General features: G+C 37.3%; 2 pseudogenes; both read right to left on the bottom strand.

Annotated features, from left to right (window-relative positions):
• Nucleotides 1-252: 252 nt before the first annotated feature.
• Nucleotides 253-406, bottom strand: LOC145255923 (U2 spliceosomal RNA; annotated as a pseudogene).
• Nucleotides 407-15,779: 15,373 nt separating this feature from the next.
• LOC145255890 (5S ribosomal RNA) lies at nucleotides 15,780-15,896 on the bottom strand (annotated as a pseudogene).
• Nucleotides 15,897-16,136: the final 240 nt, after the last annotated feature.

Below are 16,136 nucleotides of genomic sequence, written 5' to 3'. Positions count from 1 at the left end.
TCCCCCACTGAGCAAATTAGGCACAAGGCCGTTTTTAATGTGAGGTAAAAACCAGCTCCCCAAAAAGGGGGCACTCTGGTTACCAAAAATAATAATTGTCCCAGTATAGAGGGTTTCCCCTCCATTGACTGGTACAAATTATCTTAAGTGCAGCATCTGCCGGAACAGATGGTATTTATTTGCTCCCCCACCGAGCAAATTAGGCACAAGGCCGATTTTTAATGTGAGGAGTGAAGGGAGGGGGATGGGGAAAAGGGGACCAGCTCCCGAGAGGTGGGAAATGGGAGCTGGTTAAAGGTCAGACATGTGGGGTTGCCCCCACATCTGGTCTTTGCTAGTCATAGCTTGCAGTATCTGCCGGAACAGATACTACACTTTGATCTTGGCCAAAAGGCCAAGAAGGTGTTTTATATAATAGTAGAGATAGGACGATACAATTCCTAACAAAATTTAACAAATATAAGAGGTATAAATAGAATATCCAACTGCAGACTATGTGAAAAGGAGGTTATTGGCTTGAAAAGTTGTTCGAAATTCATGGCGGCATTGGGGATGGTACTGGAGAGTATCTGTTGAGACAACAGAGTTTTGTTAATCTCGTGGAAGACGAAATGACCGGTAATAAAAGGCAAGATGCGATGCGTTAATTTATAATATACCATGAATAAATGCTTTTCATTGCAACTGGAAAAGCTGAGTCAAAATTTCTTTCCTTTTATTTTCTTCCTTTGCGACTGTCTCAGACACAACGTGCTGGGTCCGCATGTTAAAATGTAACCATACTGTTTAACAAGGTTAATGACCGTGTTACATTTGTGCAACGCGATGTTCCCATTACATTTAAATCTCTGTATGTTTCTATTGTCGCGAAAACAGGGAGCAGGAAAGGAATTAACAAGGCAAGCAGTTTGAGAAAAGAAGCTATTAGAGTGGGGCACTTTCTGACATCTGGGGGCCTCTACTGTGAAGAGGTAGGATTTGTTGATTTTTTTGGTTGGTCAGAAGTATTTGCATCGAGGGGGAGGGTTCAAGCTCAGCAAGTTTAATTTTGTAGGAGGAAAGCTATCGATGACAAAGTAACACATTTAAATAAACTAAAATAAATAATATGACAGCTTTAAATATTAAACTTGGATTACAAATTGGAATCGAGAAAAGTTGATAAAGTGAAGATTTTCTGAAGAGCACTCGTTTTGGAACAAGCTCAGTCTTTTAGATTAAGCACTGATGTCGCTGTGGGGCACCATGATATAAAGCTTTTGTCACTTCGCCCTTTTTTTTTGGGGGGGGGGGTCAGCTGGCCTTTTTCGCCCTAATCGAAAAATACAAAGAAAAATCCAGGGACCAACAACACATGAAAAGGTCAGTATAGAGGCCAAGCCAAGCCCTTTTTTTTACCGCAAATCAACCTTAATCTGATGTCGCTATTGCCGAGAACACACCAGAAATAAGGACTAGGGAGCTACTACAATACAACAAATCTGAATGTAAGAGGAGCACCTCTAAAGGTTTGTGACAACGGTTCAATTAGCGAGCATTAAGAACAAAAGATTACAGAGGGAGGCTAAACTAAAATCTATCAAAGAATGGGATAATAAGATCTGCTCTTTTCCTCGCATTTAATATGATAAAGTTTCCGACAGGAAAGAGGTCAGTTGATACAAAACAAAGTCCTTACAGACACCGAAGCAAACCATGTCCAATGGCCGGGTCTCGTTATCAAGGGTTTCGGAAAAATAGGAAGATGTTACACATTTTAAAGATGAAGGTTGGTTATTCAGATTATTTGGATTCATTAGATTACTGTTCTCATCTTGAGTTTGATTCGCACAGAATTTCGTCCGATGTAACCTCCGACCTGCTTTCAGTTTATCTTGTTTTAAATCTATTCTATTATCACACACATACACACACAATATATATACAGACATACACACACACATACACACACATACACACACATACACACACATATGCACACACATATACACACACATATACACACACATATACACACATACACATACACACACACACGCACATATATATATATATATATATATATATATATATATATATATATATATATAAATTTGGATTCATTGCACTATCTTGTATGTTATATCGAACAATTTTATTTGTCTGGGATTGTCTTATATAAAATATTACATCCAATAATATTTTCTAAAACCGAAAATCACAGGATTTGCATACCAGTAGATATATTTTAATTCATTATTCTGAAGTATATATATATATATATCCCAAAATTCATGATGTTGACCATCTTATAATTTATTCCTTTAATTCAGTTTACTTATACAATTCTTGACAGTATCTGTTTCTAAGCGCAAAATCAATCAATTAATTGTTATATCAATCAGTGAATCTAATATGCCCTTAACTCATCAGAAGAAATAGCAACAATCAATCCGTCAAAAGGAAATGAAGTGTGATTTGACATGATTAAAATCCGAAAATTGGAAGAGAAGCTGCAAATACCTTTAATATGTTTCCATTACGCCATATTGAATTTTATCAAACAAAGTTACTAAACCCAACAATTCGTACTAACAATCTACATTAATTTATGAATTTTCTACCAAAATGTTCTATTTAATAATTAGTAAATTTATTAATTCTAATTTATATATGCATACTTATGAGAATAACACCAATAAATTATTAACAAGTTTCGTAAATTTATTAATGATTGTCGAATGTTGAACTGGCTAAAGTATGTGAAATGTAAAAAGTAAAAATATTTCTTTCAAAATAAATAATAATGATGGTGATATTGATATACTTATGCATCGCCAAAATCATTCCTGCGAAAGCAGTCTTAGATTTACACAGAAGAAGAAGAAGAAGAAGAAGAAGAAGAAGAAGAAGAAGAAGAAGAAGGGGGACAACAATATAAACAAAAAAAGAAAAAGACAACGGAGAAGAAGAAGAAGAAGAAGAGAAAGGAGGAGGACAACACTATCAAGAAAAAGAAAAAGAAGTAGAGGAAGAAGAATAAGGGGGAGGAGGAGGGGGAGGAGGACAGCAATATCAAGAAAAAGAAGAAAAAGACAACGAAGAAGAAGAAAGAAGATTGAACATCATTCATTTATTTTGTATGAATCAGATGATTATTGTTGGCATTCGTTTCCCCGATGTCTTTCTAGTTAGCATTATTTCTAGAAAGACATGGGGTAAATACGGGAGGAACCATGTGAAGGTTGCTAACGTCCCTAAGATAAAGTGTTTTTGTGGAACGAACTAGATTCGAACTTGAAACGGCCAAGTTATCAGTCCGTGTCGTTAATCACTTAGTTACCGTCGCCGCCATGATGATGATGATGATGATGATGATGATGATGATGATGATGATGATCGCCTCATAACACGACTATGACCTATCCCAACTCTGCTCTCGTCCGTTTGGCACATCAGGACAGACGTGTGTACAGACAACGCTTTGTACAGACTTATTAGTTCATTCAAACACCACCAAGATTTTGTTTCTTCTTTATTTTTAGTTCGTGATAAAAAACCAATCAACTTTTTAAAAATAGAAATATCTCTTACTGTATTTCCCCGGTAAGAAATTCTCTCTTTTAATTTCACGTCTTCAAATGGAAAATAGTTCCTTGTCGCTAGGAAAAGAAAATAGTCACTTTTAGGCGATTTTTGTAATTTCCCTCTGGAATTTGATACAACGGAAGGACTTCCAGTTGTGTCTTTAGACTTTATTCCGTGACATCAGCAGGTCATGTGACTTTAGTGCAAGACCTATCTTCATGTAGATCACGGCTGTATTCGGTTGACACCTGAGGACGAACATTTGTGCAGACAACGGTTTGCCAATACTTATTACTTCATTTCAACAACACCAGGATTATTTTTTCTTGTTCTTTGATTCATTCTTTTCAGAGTGAGCTGAAATTGAAATTGACATCAGCTCGAGGTTGATTTGTGGGGAATCTGGCAAACGCCTTGATTTTTCTTTGTATTTTCTGAAGGAGAACAACAGATGGGAAGCTGATGAAGGCAATGAAGTGCCAAAATATTAAAAAAAAAAATAATAATAACTCGTTTTTTTTTTAAATACCTCGGTTAAAAATTAATTTAATTGGCGTTAAAAATCAACATACAAGAAAAAGTGCTTGTCCCAAAACAAATGTCCCAAGAACAATTAAACTTAATTGATTTTTGTCGCAATAGTTTTGGGTCGCCGATACCATTATAGAAATCGTCATTGTTATTCTATTCAAACGGCGTCTAACAATTCTTTTTGTTCTAGAATGAACTGTTACTTTTTTAACTGTTACTTTTTGAACTGTTACTTTTTTAACTGTTACTTTTTGAACTGTTACTTTTTGAACTGTTACTTTTTGTCGCATTCATTTTCGGAAAAGGATCGTTATCTTGTATTTAGTTTATCTAATATATAAACGGCTATATGTCTGTCTGTTTCCATGTATTTAAACACTATCTCCTTCTAAAACGTCGCAGAGCGGTGTTAGATGGCTCTAATGATTAGGTTCTTTTACGGACCGTTTTTTTATGGGTCTTTATCCGGTTAAAATAGTTTTTAATTGAAAAAATCGTTACACATTTTGTACATTCATCTGAGTTTATTTTTAATTGTAGACAATGATGATGACAAATTTCACACATTATTTTACAAATGAATAAACGTAGCAACCAGATTAAAACAAAATCCAAATCCATGGCCAGAGCAGACGACTGTTGAACGGATCACAGGCTACTGATCTCCAGACTGATGGTGACTACCCCTTGACCACCTAAAAAGATACCCAACAGTGTGCCACACCTACGCTATTATTGCAACAAGTTCCGCGATCCATAGTTGGCAAAAAAATAATAAGGAAGCTTGCGAACGCCACCTTGCAGAACCCGTGAGCTAAGCCACCGTAGACCACCACTGGACCACCCTTAGAGAGGGCATGACCCGCGCTGCGGAGGAAATCATCGGCTATGCAAGTAAAAAAGTCAGGATTGGTTTGAGGAGAATGACAACATCATAACTACTCTCATCGAGGCCAAACGATAGACACGTCTGACCATGGAGAACCAGCCCACAGCTGCCAATAAAATGCTCGCAAACAAGCTGTAGCTGAGTTCCAAACAATAATCCGAGAAGCCCAGAACACCTGGTGGCAAAGGAAAGCTGAGGAAATACAAAGGTATGCTGACCAACGAGACCTACGAAATTTCTATGCAGCGACAAAAGAAATTTTCGGCCCGATTCTGTCACCAGTGGTTTAAAAGATCTGGATGGGACCACGACTATCACCGACACCGAGGCAATTCTACTAAAATGGAGGTCCCACTTTGAGAAACGTCTCAACGACTAGGCTGTTACCGCAAACAACCTCTTGCGAGCGATCCTTCAATACCCTGTCCGACACTGGATGGCGTTGCAATCTCCATCCAAAATTTTAACAAAGCCCTAAAACACATGAGACCTGGCAAAACTCCTGGACCTGACAACATCCCACTGGAGCTACTCACACATGGTAGTCCAGAGTTGAGGAACGGTCTCATGCACCTCATACTAAAAAAATATGGAAGACGAAGACCTTCCCTAGTGATTTCCGCGATGCAACAATCATAATATTCAAAAAAAAGAGAGATCAAGAGAATTGTAACAACTACCGGGTACATCACTCCTAAGCATCGCAAGCAAGATATTCGCCCGCATCCTCCTCGACCGCCTTCTCGTCCTCGCAGAAGATGTCCTGCCAAAGTCCCAGTGTGTATTTCGACCGTCGCGCGGGACCATTGACATTATCTTCTGCTCATGTCAATTACAAGAAAAGAGCCTTGAACACCAGCTGCCCATCATGTTTATTTCTGGGATTTAAAGAATTCCTTTGACAAAGTATCCCGACCTGCCATGTGGGCAGTCCTTACTAGATTTGGTTGCCCACCTGACTTTTTCACTGGTGCGCGCTCTGCATGAGATAATAGTGGGGAAAGTACGTCACCAGAAGTCCGACTCTTAGCCATTCCCCATCAATAGTGGGCTGAAACAAGGCTGTGTCCTGGCTCTAACGTGTTTCTCATTCTACACGGCAGCAATGCTAAATGAGATACTAATAGACACGCGATCAATCAATCTCCGTTTTCGCATGGATGGGGGAATTTTCAAATTAGCATGACCGTGCTAGAATTAAGACCGCCACATACTTAGTGCGAGAGCTGCAGTATGCTGAATACAGCACCACCCCAGGTCAGATTGCACAGGACCTTCAGTCACTAGCAGATGCATACACTGCATCCTACGAGCGGCTTGGGATGCAGGTCAATACAGAAAAGACTAAAATACTAGTTCAACACCCACCCGGACACTATCGTAAATGGCCAATATATAGAGGAAGTTGGCCAGTTTCCTTACATAGGAAGCATCATAACATCTACTCCCACATGTACGAAAGATGTGGAAAACAGGATCAGGGCAGCCCACCCCGCCTTTGGTCGCCTCAACAGCCGCGTATTTAACAACCACGCACTGAAATTGATCACTAAAATCATGGTCTTCAAGGTAGTAGTGCTAAAAAACATGGAATGCTTCCAGCAACACAAGCTGAGGCAAATTTTACATCTCACCAGGGAGAGCCACACCACTAACTATGATGACCAGCGTCGAGGCAACCATCGTTCACCATCGCCTCAGTTGGGCAGGCCACATCAGTAGAATAGATCCTTTCAGGTTGCCGAAAAAAATACTTCATGGAGAGCTCGCCAATGGGACTCGACTACGAAGAGCACTTAAACGGCGCTATAAAGACCAGTTAAAGCGCACCCTGGCAATAACTAACATCGACCTTTCCTCATGGGAACAGGCTACCGGGTACCGGACAAAATGGAGAATCCCGGCAAATCTTGGTGAATTAAAGTATATTTAAGCGTATTTTATGACCGGACAATGGCCGGGTGCTTCCCGCTAGTAAACTAATAAACAAAAATCTCGATAACGCTTTGTCCCGAAAAGAATTCTACAAGAAGTAATGAGAATGTACTTGTCTATGGCTCATAAATTATAGGACAGAGAACCTACAGGGTGAAACGATAGAATTGTCGCCCTAGAAAAGACGATATGATTCCATTTCCATTTGATGAAGCCCGTTTTTTGTGCTTTTGGGAGTGAGTGTGTTTTTTTTTGTTTTTTGTTTTTGTTTTTTTTTGTTTTTTTGCTTTGTTTTTTTGTTTTGTTTTTGTTTTTGTTTTTTTTTTGTTTTCAGATTATCTACTAGTTGGCCAGTTGTGTACAAATCCCAAGAACGAAAGGAGCCTTCTATCATGTCTGAAAATGAAACAATGTTCAATGAGCGAGATCGGAGATGCGTCGCTGCACAACTCATGCTCTCTACTGATCCAAGTTATAACAACAGGACTATTGCCAGAACCCTCAAAATACAAAAACCCGGGCAGTGCAATGCTTGAGGGCACAACTCAACGAAGTTTCCGGCCATGGTTATGGTCTTTGATGTGGTTTCAAGTTCGAAGTCGGCTTGACAATACCAAAGTGTACCTGGATGTGCTGAAGAGTTTGGTAACTTCCTGGTGCAATCAGGTGGCCGCTGGCAGATTCTGGGTGTGACAGCAAGACTCGGCGCTGGCCCACAAGCCCAAAGAGACCCAGGCTTGGCTTCAGAAGGAGTGCTACGACTTTGTACCATTTTATCTCACTGGGCCCCCTCTGTCCCCCCGACTTGAACCCGCTGGACTATTTCGCTTGGTCATACGTCGAGAACATCACCAACATCACCTCTCACAGCACAAAAGCCAGCCTGATCGCCGCCATCTGTCGAGTATTCGTCGACCTCCTGCCGGCGCGTATCGGGGCGGCGATTAAGGCTAAAAGCGGCTACATTGAATAGATATCAGCTCTACTACATAATCAAGTTACCTTAATTGATTTTTTTCCAATATAAGTTTTAAAATAAAGCTAAAGGTTAATTTTTGTCGCATTTGGAAATCTTTCTGTCGAACGCGGGAATCTGGACGAAACTTCGAACGGAGCTATTTATTTGTTTCACGAGGGTTGCATGTTCTCGTTCCGTCAGCCATGACTTGATATAGTTCTTAAGTAATTCGCAATTCTATACATCGGCGATCGAAAAATACAATTGCCTATTACTTAGGACCTCCATCCAGTCATCGCTGACGCAACGAGAGCATGCAATTCCCGTGAAGTAAATAAAGGGTTCCGTTCGAAATTCTGTCCAGATTACCGAGTTCGACAAGATATACCCAAAGAAGGTCGGGGTTTACATCGTCCGAAACGTGTTAGCAATTACTCTCAAGATGAGAGCAATTACTTTTACATGCAAAATCTGATCCAGCATTTTGCTAATTCCTGCCCTCTGATGAGAAGGAGAGTATTTCTTCGAAACTCCGCGGATTAAGGACTATCCACTTATCTTGTGCTTCGTTTTTTAAAATTAAATATGTTTTTAACTCTTTTTCAAGATGTCTTTTAACATGTTTTATTAATCATTTGTTCATACTATAAGCTCTATTTCCTTTTCGGTTTTATTGAGCTTTTACATCTGGTTGAGATTACTTTACTTGTAAATATTAACTCTTTAATATTTATAATATATTTTAAGTTTACCATTTTGATTACCTTGGTAAACTTATTGTAATTTATATATATATATATATATATATATATATATATACATACAGTACTGTCTCGCTGTATCACAGCTCATCAGTGCAGCAAGACAAGCAACTACCTCAACCAAGTTTTGAAACATGACCGCCTAGACGAAATTCGGAGCTTCTAACTGTTACGCTGTCACGACGTGCTTGTGAATTAACAATGTCCAAACATTGTCCAAACGCCCAAGCTCTATTTCTTTACACAAAACTCATCGCTTAATGCGCTAATGGCAGTTTGTTTATCACTTCTCGTTATGCTCTACCCAAGATAGGGAGCACTATAGTCATCCACACACAGTACTGTTTCGCTATATCACAGCTCATATATATATATATATATATATATATATATATATATATATATATATATATATATATATATATACTAGCAGGAACACCTGACATTGTCCGATATTGAATGAGAATCAACAGATTTTGCACCATCTCATAATTTTATTGTCATCTAAATCAGAGAAATCGCCCATTTTTAAAAAATCAAATCGATTTATTGCCTTATCTAGTTGGGGTATTTCAGATCACCTTAACATGATATTCTTTTCAACCCCCATGTTTCCGTTTAGTCTTGAAAGACAAAGGATACCCCTAATGGGCACTAGCGTGTGTAATTGTGAGACAAGGGTTGCGCAATCACTAACCTCACCTCTCCTGTATCGGCACTGTTTTAGTCCAGTGGCAAGAATAAAACCAGGACGACTGGAAACAATGCCGAGATAAGTTGAGAGCACATACAGCACCTGAAAGTCCGAAACGGTCACCCATTTAGTACTGACCAGGTTCAACGTTGCTTAACTTCAGTGATCCAGCGGGAACTGGTGTGTCAACGTGATTATACCTTTTCAACACAGCTGATCTATAAATAATAATTTGTTTTATTTCACACAAACAACAGTTTTGGGTTTAGTTGACATCAGTGAAAGTACATGGCGGGAGTTTGGATGTTTGGCAGTGAAGAAAAAGTGTCAGCTTGTCCTCGCCCTGTGACAGACTGCCTCGCTTTTTGTTTGTGTCGATTTATATAAACTTTATTTCACCCTGGAATGTTTAATATTTCCCATTGACATTTGACCGATATTTACTCACATATTCTGGGTCAAATATGCATTCTTTACATGGAATCAATCGAATGCCTCTTTTACTATGGTCATTTGCCAGATATCATACATTGTCAGTTTGATCGATCACTGTCACAGTTCTCACAACTCACTTTGGTTCAAGTTTGCACCACTGGAGATTGGTCTTAAAACCGTTTATTGATGACACGCGTCAAGCTGAAATGCAAAGTATTTAAGGTTGTGCATAATATTATACTAAAATCCTTGAACAATACATTAATACTCAAGATATAATATATTACTGTCCCAATTCAAAAAATGCCATGTGTTACCAGGGTTATAGATATAGAAGGTACGCGACAAATAGATGAGCAAATAATAGGTAATTTAGGTTGGAGTTTCTGAGAGTTTATGCAACTACTACCAGAAAAGTGTACTGACAAATAAGTACAATGTTAGAGTTTGTGACAGTCATGTCATGGTTAAAATTTAAAAACAAGCCTGGAAAAGAGCGAGAAGTTTCGTTCTGAAATCCGAACATGTGTGTAAGGATTGCTTTATAACTTCCAGTTAGATGAGCGCATTTCCCAAAACTTTGACCAGAATAATTCAAGGGAGATAAATCGGATATCAATCTAAAGAAAATTACTCTGATAATTTAGGGGCAATGGTTTACTTCGTCTGCGTTGACCTCACGTTGTAATTAGATATACCCCTTTTTTTTCACTAAGACTTTATTGGTCCCCCGACAAAAGGTGGGTGGACTTGTAAATTCACCTCATCCGTTTGTCTGTCCGCACTTTTTTCAATAATTACGTCTTGGAATTAAAAATTTTTTTTCACAAACATTAAACATGATATGAGTAAAAAGTAATAGAACCAATTTTCCAGGAAAACTCCAGTTGCCCCCCCCCCCCTGGTTAAAATGGTAAAATTGACACTTTTATGCTTATTAAAAAAAATTAATGCCTTGGATTTTTTATAAAACTTTCTAAAAAGTTTTAACTAACTGAGTTCTATATAATTTTGTTTATCTATTCTTCGCGATAACCTTGGGTGTGCCCCAGGGGATCTTTTAGGGCTATTAAAAACACTCCATTTTTGGGACTATATTACCATATTTGTCAAAAAAATTCTGTGTATGTCTATTTAGCAGTTTTGCATGGTGCTGAACTCAAATTTAAATATGTTAAAGCCTTGGGGACTTTTGGGGCTAAACGGGGGGGGGGGGTAAATGATGGATTTAGTCATTTCATTTTTTGCATGGTGCAGAACTCAAATTTACACATGTTAAGGCCTAAAACTGCACCGTTTGTTCATTTTCACCAGGATTTGACATCCCCTGGGGACTTTGGGGGCTAAATGGGGGGGGGGGGGGCAAATGCTGAACTTAGTCATTTTTTTATGCCTCGTTAACTGTGCATTCACGGGGGGACCATGCATGCTTCACTTGTTATAATGAATCTTGTCTTCTGGTTTTATGTAATAATTTCAATGGTTTTTGTCTAAGCCTGTCCTTTTCATTGCGAATTCTTTAACGCACTTTCATTTTCAACTTCACCGAAAACCCATAACCACTTCAGAGTCCCTAGTCCGATTTCTCATGTTTGCTGAATTTCCCGTGTAAGAGACATCAGTTCGAGGCTGATTTGCGGTAAAAAGGGCTCGACCTCTAAACTGACCTGTCAAACGTCTGTGTTGATCCCTGGATTTTCCATTGTATTTCCAATGAGTTTGAAGGGCCGCTGGCGCAGGAATGGATGAAGTGAAGATAATACAAATAAATAAATAATAAAAGGTGCACATAAGCGTGATCCCTTTTAAGGCCCTTGCCTTAACCCCTTTTCTGTCATTACTTGTTCTTTAATAGCGTCCCATTCCTCCCCCCCCGTGTCCGAACCCCTATAACTGCTCCTCTTATTTCAGGTTCTCAAACCATCTCAATTGAAGGACATCTCTAGTCTGATTCATTATATCTGATAGGTTCTTGGCAGCAGCGACATCAGCTAGAGGTTGATTTGCGGGAAAAAGGGCTCGACACCAGTTGTTAATATTTTAAAACACGCAACAACAAAGCATTAATTGTGTATTTCATCGTAATAGTTTTGGGATGGTGTTGGAACGATTAATCGCTATTGGAATTAGCAAAAATCAGGACTCTTTAAGGTATCGGACTCAGTATCAGAATCGGAAAAAAATTGATTTCCGATTTCAAGACCATTGTTTTAATTATTTTCTTGGCAATCAAAAAAAAAATGTTGATTAGAAGTTTATTTGCAATAAATAATTAAAGGAATAACATTCGAAGATTTAGCATTGGTTATCCATGCCTCATTGTATTTCATTATCGAATTATCTTAAACAAAGTTAATATTATCGAATTTATTTACGTCTATTCCCTTATGAACACTTTTTTCTAACCTATTTGATAAGCGTCAATACGAATATTCACTATATCGTATCCATTTTGCTGGCGCCGAAATAACCCTGGCCATTGTGTGATCCCTAGAAAAGATGTTTTAATGTATTTGTTCGGTTTCAATTTTTTTTTTTTTTACCCAGAGCTTATTTACTTTTTGACACTGATTTATGAAACATTTGAAAACGTATAACTGCTAAAGTACCTCTGGAATAACTATTTTAACTGAATTAAAGTAAAATTGCTACCGATAATAATTCCGAAAAATCATAAAACCACTCTATGTTTCGTATAAACATATATGTTTTGCATTAACTTGTTTCGTATTAACTTATGTTTCGTATTAACAAATGTTTCGTATTTACAAATGTTTCGTATTAACATGTTTCATATCAATAAATGTTTCGTATCAATAAATGTTTCGTATTAACAAATGTTTCGTATTAACAAATGTTTCGTACTAATAAATGTTTCGTATTAACATATTTCATATTACCAAATGTTTCGTATTAACAAATGTTTCGTATCAATAAATGTTTGGTATAAACAAATGTTTCGTATTAACATGTTTCGTATTAACATGTTTCGTATTAATAGATGTTTCGTATCAAAAATGTTTCGTATTAACAAATGTTTCGTATTAATAAATGTGTTGTACTAATAAATGTTTCGTACTAATAAATGTTTCGTATTAAAAAATGTTTCGTATTAATAAATGTTTCGTATTAACAAATGTTTCGTATTAACAAATGTTTCGTACTAATAAATGTTTCTTATTAACAAATGTTTCATATTAACAAATGTTTCGTATTAATAAATGTTTCGTATTAACAAATGTTCTGTATTAACAAATGTTTTGTATTAATAAACGTTTCGTATTAACAAATGTTCTGTATTAACAAATGTTCTGTATTAACAAATGTTTTGTATTAATAAATGTTTCGTATTAACATGTTTCGTATTAACAAATGTTTCGTATTAACAAATGTTTCGTATTAATAAATGTTTCGTATTACATAAGTTTCGTATTAACAAATGTTTCGTATAAATATCTGTTTCGTATTAATATAAGTTAATATTAATTAATATTTACGTTTCGTATAAATATCTGTTTCGTATTAACATCTTTTTCGTTTTAACATTTACGTTTCGTATTAAAAATATAATATAATATAATATAATATAATATAATATATATCTATATATATATATATCTATATATATATATATCTATATATATATATATATATATATATATATATATATATATATATATATATATATATATATATATATATATATATATATAACAGAAGTACCAGTCGTTGACTGGGTTAAAAAAACAACCTACTAATAAAGACTTTTCATATCTATGTTTAAGTATATTTTGATAATTATGTTTAAGTTCGAAGAAATATGGTATAATAAAATTATGGGGTGTTTGTCCGCACCTGACCCCCCTAGAATGGAAAAATGTTACAAAGCTTAACAAGGTTTTTTAATATAGATTCACAGAGTATTGTGATAAGTGTTTCAGTGTGAACAGGTATGGTATAATAAATTATGAGGGTTATCTATTTTATTTTTACTTTCATACTATTTTGCTTTGGTTTTGATACTTGAAGCTATCTCTTTACAACCCTTCCTTTTCATAGCCTATCATACTTTCATAAATTAGAGTCCATTTTCTGTAGGCTGTTTTTAACCCAGTCAACGACGGGTACTTTTGCTAGTATATATATATATATATATATATATATATATATATATATATATATATATATATATATATATATATATGGCATAAGAAAGAGCTCATCGAAATCGGAGCAGATCCGATTCAAGACAGCATTTCTTGCACAATGAAAAGGTTCAATATTATTTCAAATTTAAATTCATAAGAATCATAAATAATTAACTAGTGTTTTACGGGTAGTTCCAATCATCAATATTCTTACAGGTGTGCATATATTTAAATGCGATCTCAAGTGAATTTTAAAATGAAATAGTTGGACTCATCAGTTTTGGTTCGTAATTTGCAACTTCATAATAATTCTACTAGTTTTCCTGAGCATTTTCACCCTCTGATGAGTTTACTTTGCTCTCATCTCTATTCATGGAAACCATTTTGGAAGCAGTCCCTACTTTAATAATGACAAAAAAAAAAAAAAAAAAAAAAAATGCGTAGGTTTCGGTTGAATTCAGATTACGCGTGAAATATATATCTTTTTAATGTGCAGACAAACGTTGGCAAGAATATCCAGATATCTCATCTTCTCGTACCAGTTATCACAGGTGCTACAGGGCTTATGAAGAAGAACTTGAAGTCCTACCTTACTAATATTCCTGGTGAACCAAGTGCAAAAGAGATAAAGACAATTGCACTTAAGGGAACAGCGAGGATACTAAAAAGAGCTCTTGGTTGGTTTCAATAAAAAGCGGGGCAATGTTGGTAGCTGGTTTGGCTGCCCCATAGCTAGTATTACAAACTTCAAAGGAAGAAAAAAAAATAGATGAAATCATGGTTAGTGTTCTCCATAGGTTTCGGTCTATTGTTTTTCCGATTTCTTTGAAGACAACACATGATTTGAACTTGGCAGAATACATGGGGTGAGTTGACATTACTTCCTCGGCACATTGGCATCTTACTCACCTGTTTGCACCTATCCGTTGTCCTTAGATCATCCGCATAGCTGCAGTCGAATAACGTAACTCTTAATACCATAAGGTATTGCTTGGCCTTTTGACCAAGATCAAAGTTCAAAAGTGTAGTATCTGTTCCGGCAGATACTGCAGCTATGACTAGCAAAGACCAGATGTGGGGGCAACCCCACATGCCTGACCTTTAACTAGCTCCCATTTCCCACCTCTCGGGAGCTGGTCCCCTTTTCCCCTTCCCCCTCCCTTCACTCCTCACATTAAAAATTGGCCTTGTGCCTAATTTGCTCGGTGGGGGAGCAAATAAATACCATCTGTTCCGGCAGATACTGCAAGCAAAGACCCTATGTGGGGGCGACCCCACATATAAGACCTTGGTCAATGTAGGGGCAACCCTTCATACCAATTGTCACTAACCAGCTCCCCTACTCCCCGGGGAGTTGGTCCCCATTTCCCCTTCACTCCTCACATTAAAAATCGGCCTTGTGCCTAATTTGCTCGGTGGGGGAGCAAATAAATACTATCTGTTCCAGCAGATGCTGCAATGAAAGACCATATGTTGGGGCAACCCCACATATAAGAGACATTTCTCTTGTAACAATCAGTTATTGGTCAATGTAGGGGAAACCCTTCATACCAATTGTCACTATCCAGCTCCCCTACTCCCCAGGGAGCTGGTCCCCATTTCCCCAATCTCTCATGAAAAAACGGCCTTGTGCCTAATTTGCTCAGTGGGGAAGCAAATAAATACAAACTCTTAATATGACAGAACCGTTGATCTACTAGACATTCATCCTCCCCCATGGTCATCCAATGTCCTGCTGCCGACGTCATCAGAGTTACCTTTTCCTAAATGCATGGCTTAATTAAAACTAGGGATGCATCACTCCCAATGAATTGATGCGCCTCCAGATTCCAATTTGGAGATTTCTTATGACACGGCGCGGTACATACAGCGCCTAGTCTTCCCAAATGGTCACCCGTCTGATACTAGCCAGGTTCATCGTTGCTTAACTTCGGCGATCTGGCGGGAACCGGTGTATTAACGTGATTGTGCCGTATATACACTAAATATCAGTTCACCGATAATTGGGGTAGGGATGTTTTACCCGGATGTTCCTTTTGTAATAATAACTAGTGCATTTCCTTGCCTGCGACTTCATAATATTGAAGGTCAGAAGTCTTCTCTTCTCTTTAGCTGTGACCCCTTTGATGGCCCTTTGTCATAGCCCCTTCTTTGGCATCGCTAGTTATTTAATAGCATCCCATACTCTTACTGTCCGAACCACTATAATTCCTCTTCT

The sequence above is a fragment of the Euprymna scolopes genome, chromosome 31, assembly GCF_053919585.1.
Source record: "Euprymna scolopes isolate OS-2025 chromosome 31, ASM5391958v1, whole genome shotgun sequence".
In the NCBI taxonomy this organism is placed as follows: domain Eukaryota; kingdom Metazoa; phylum Mollusca; class Cephalopoda; order Sepiida; family Sepiolidae; genus Euprymna; species Euprymna scolopes.
The sequence above is the reverse complement of the archived record's forward strand: the minus strand, read 5'-3'. Positions and strand labels throughout refer to the sequence as shown.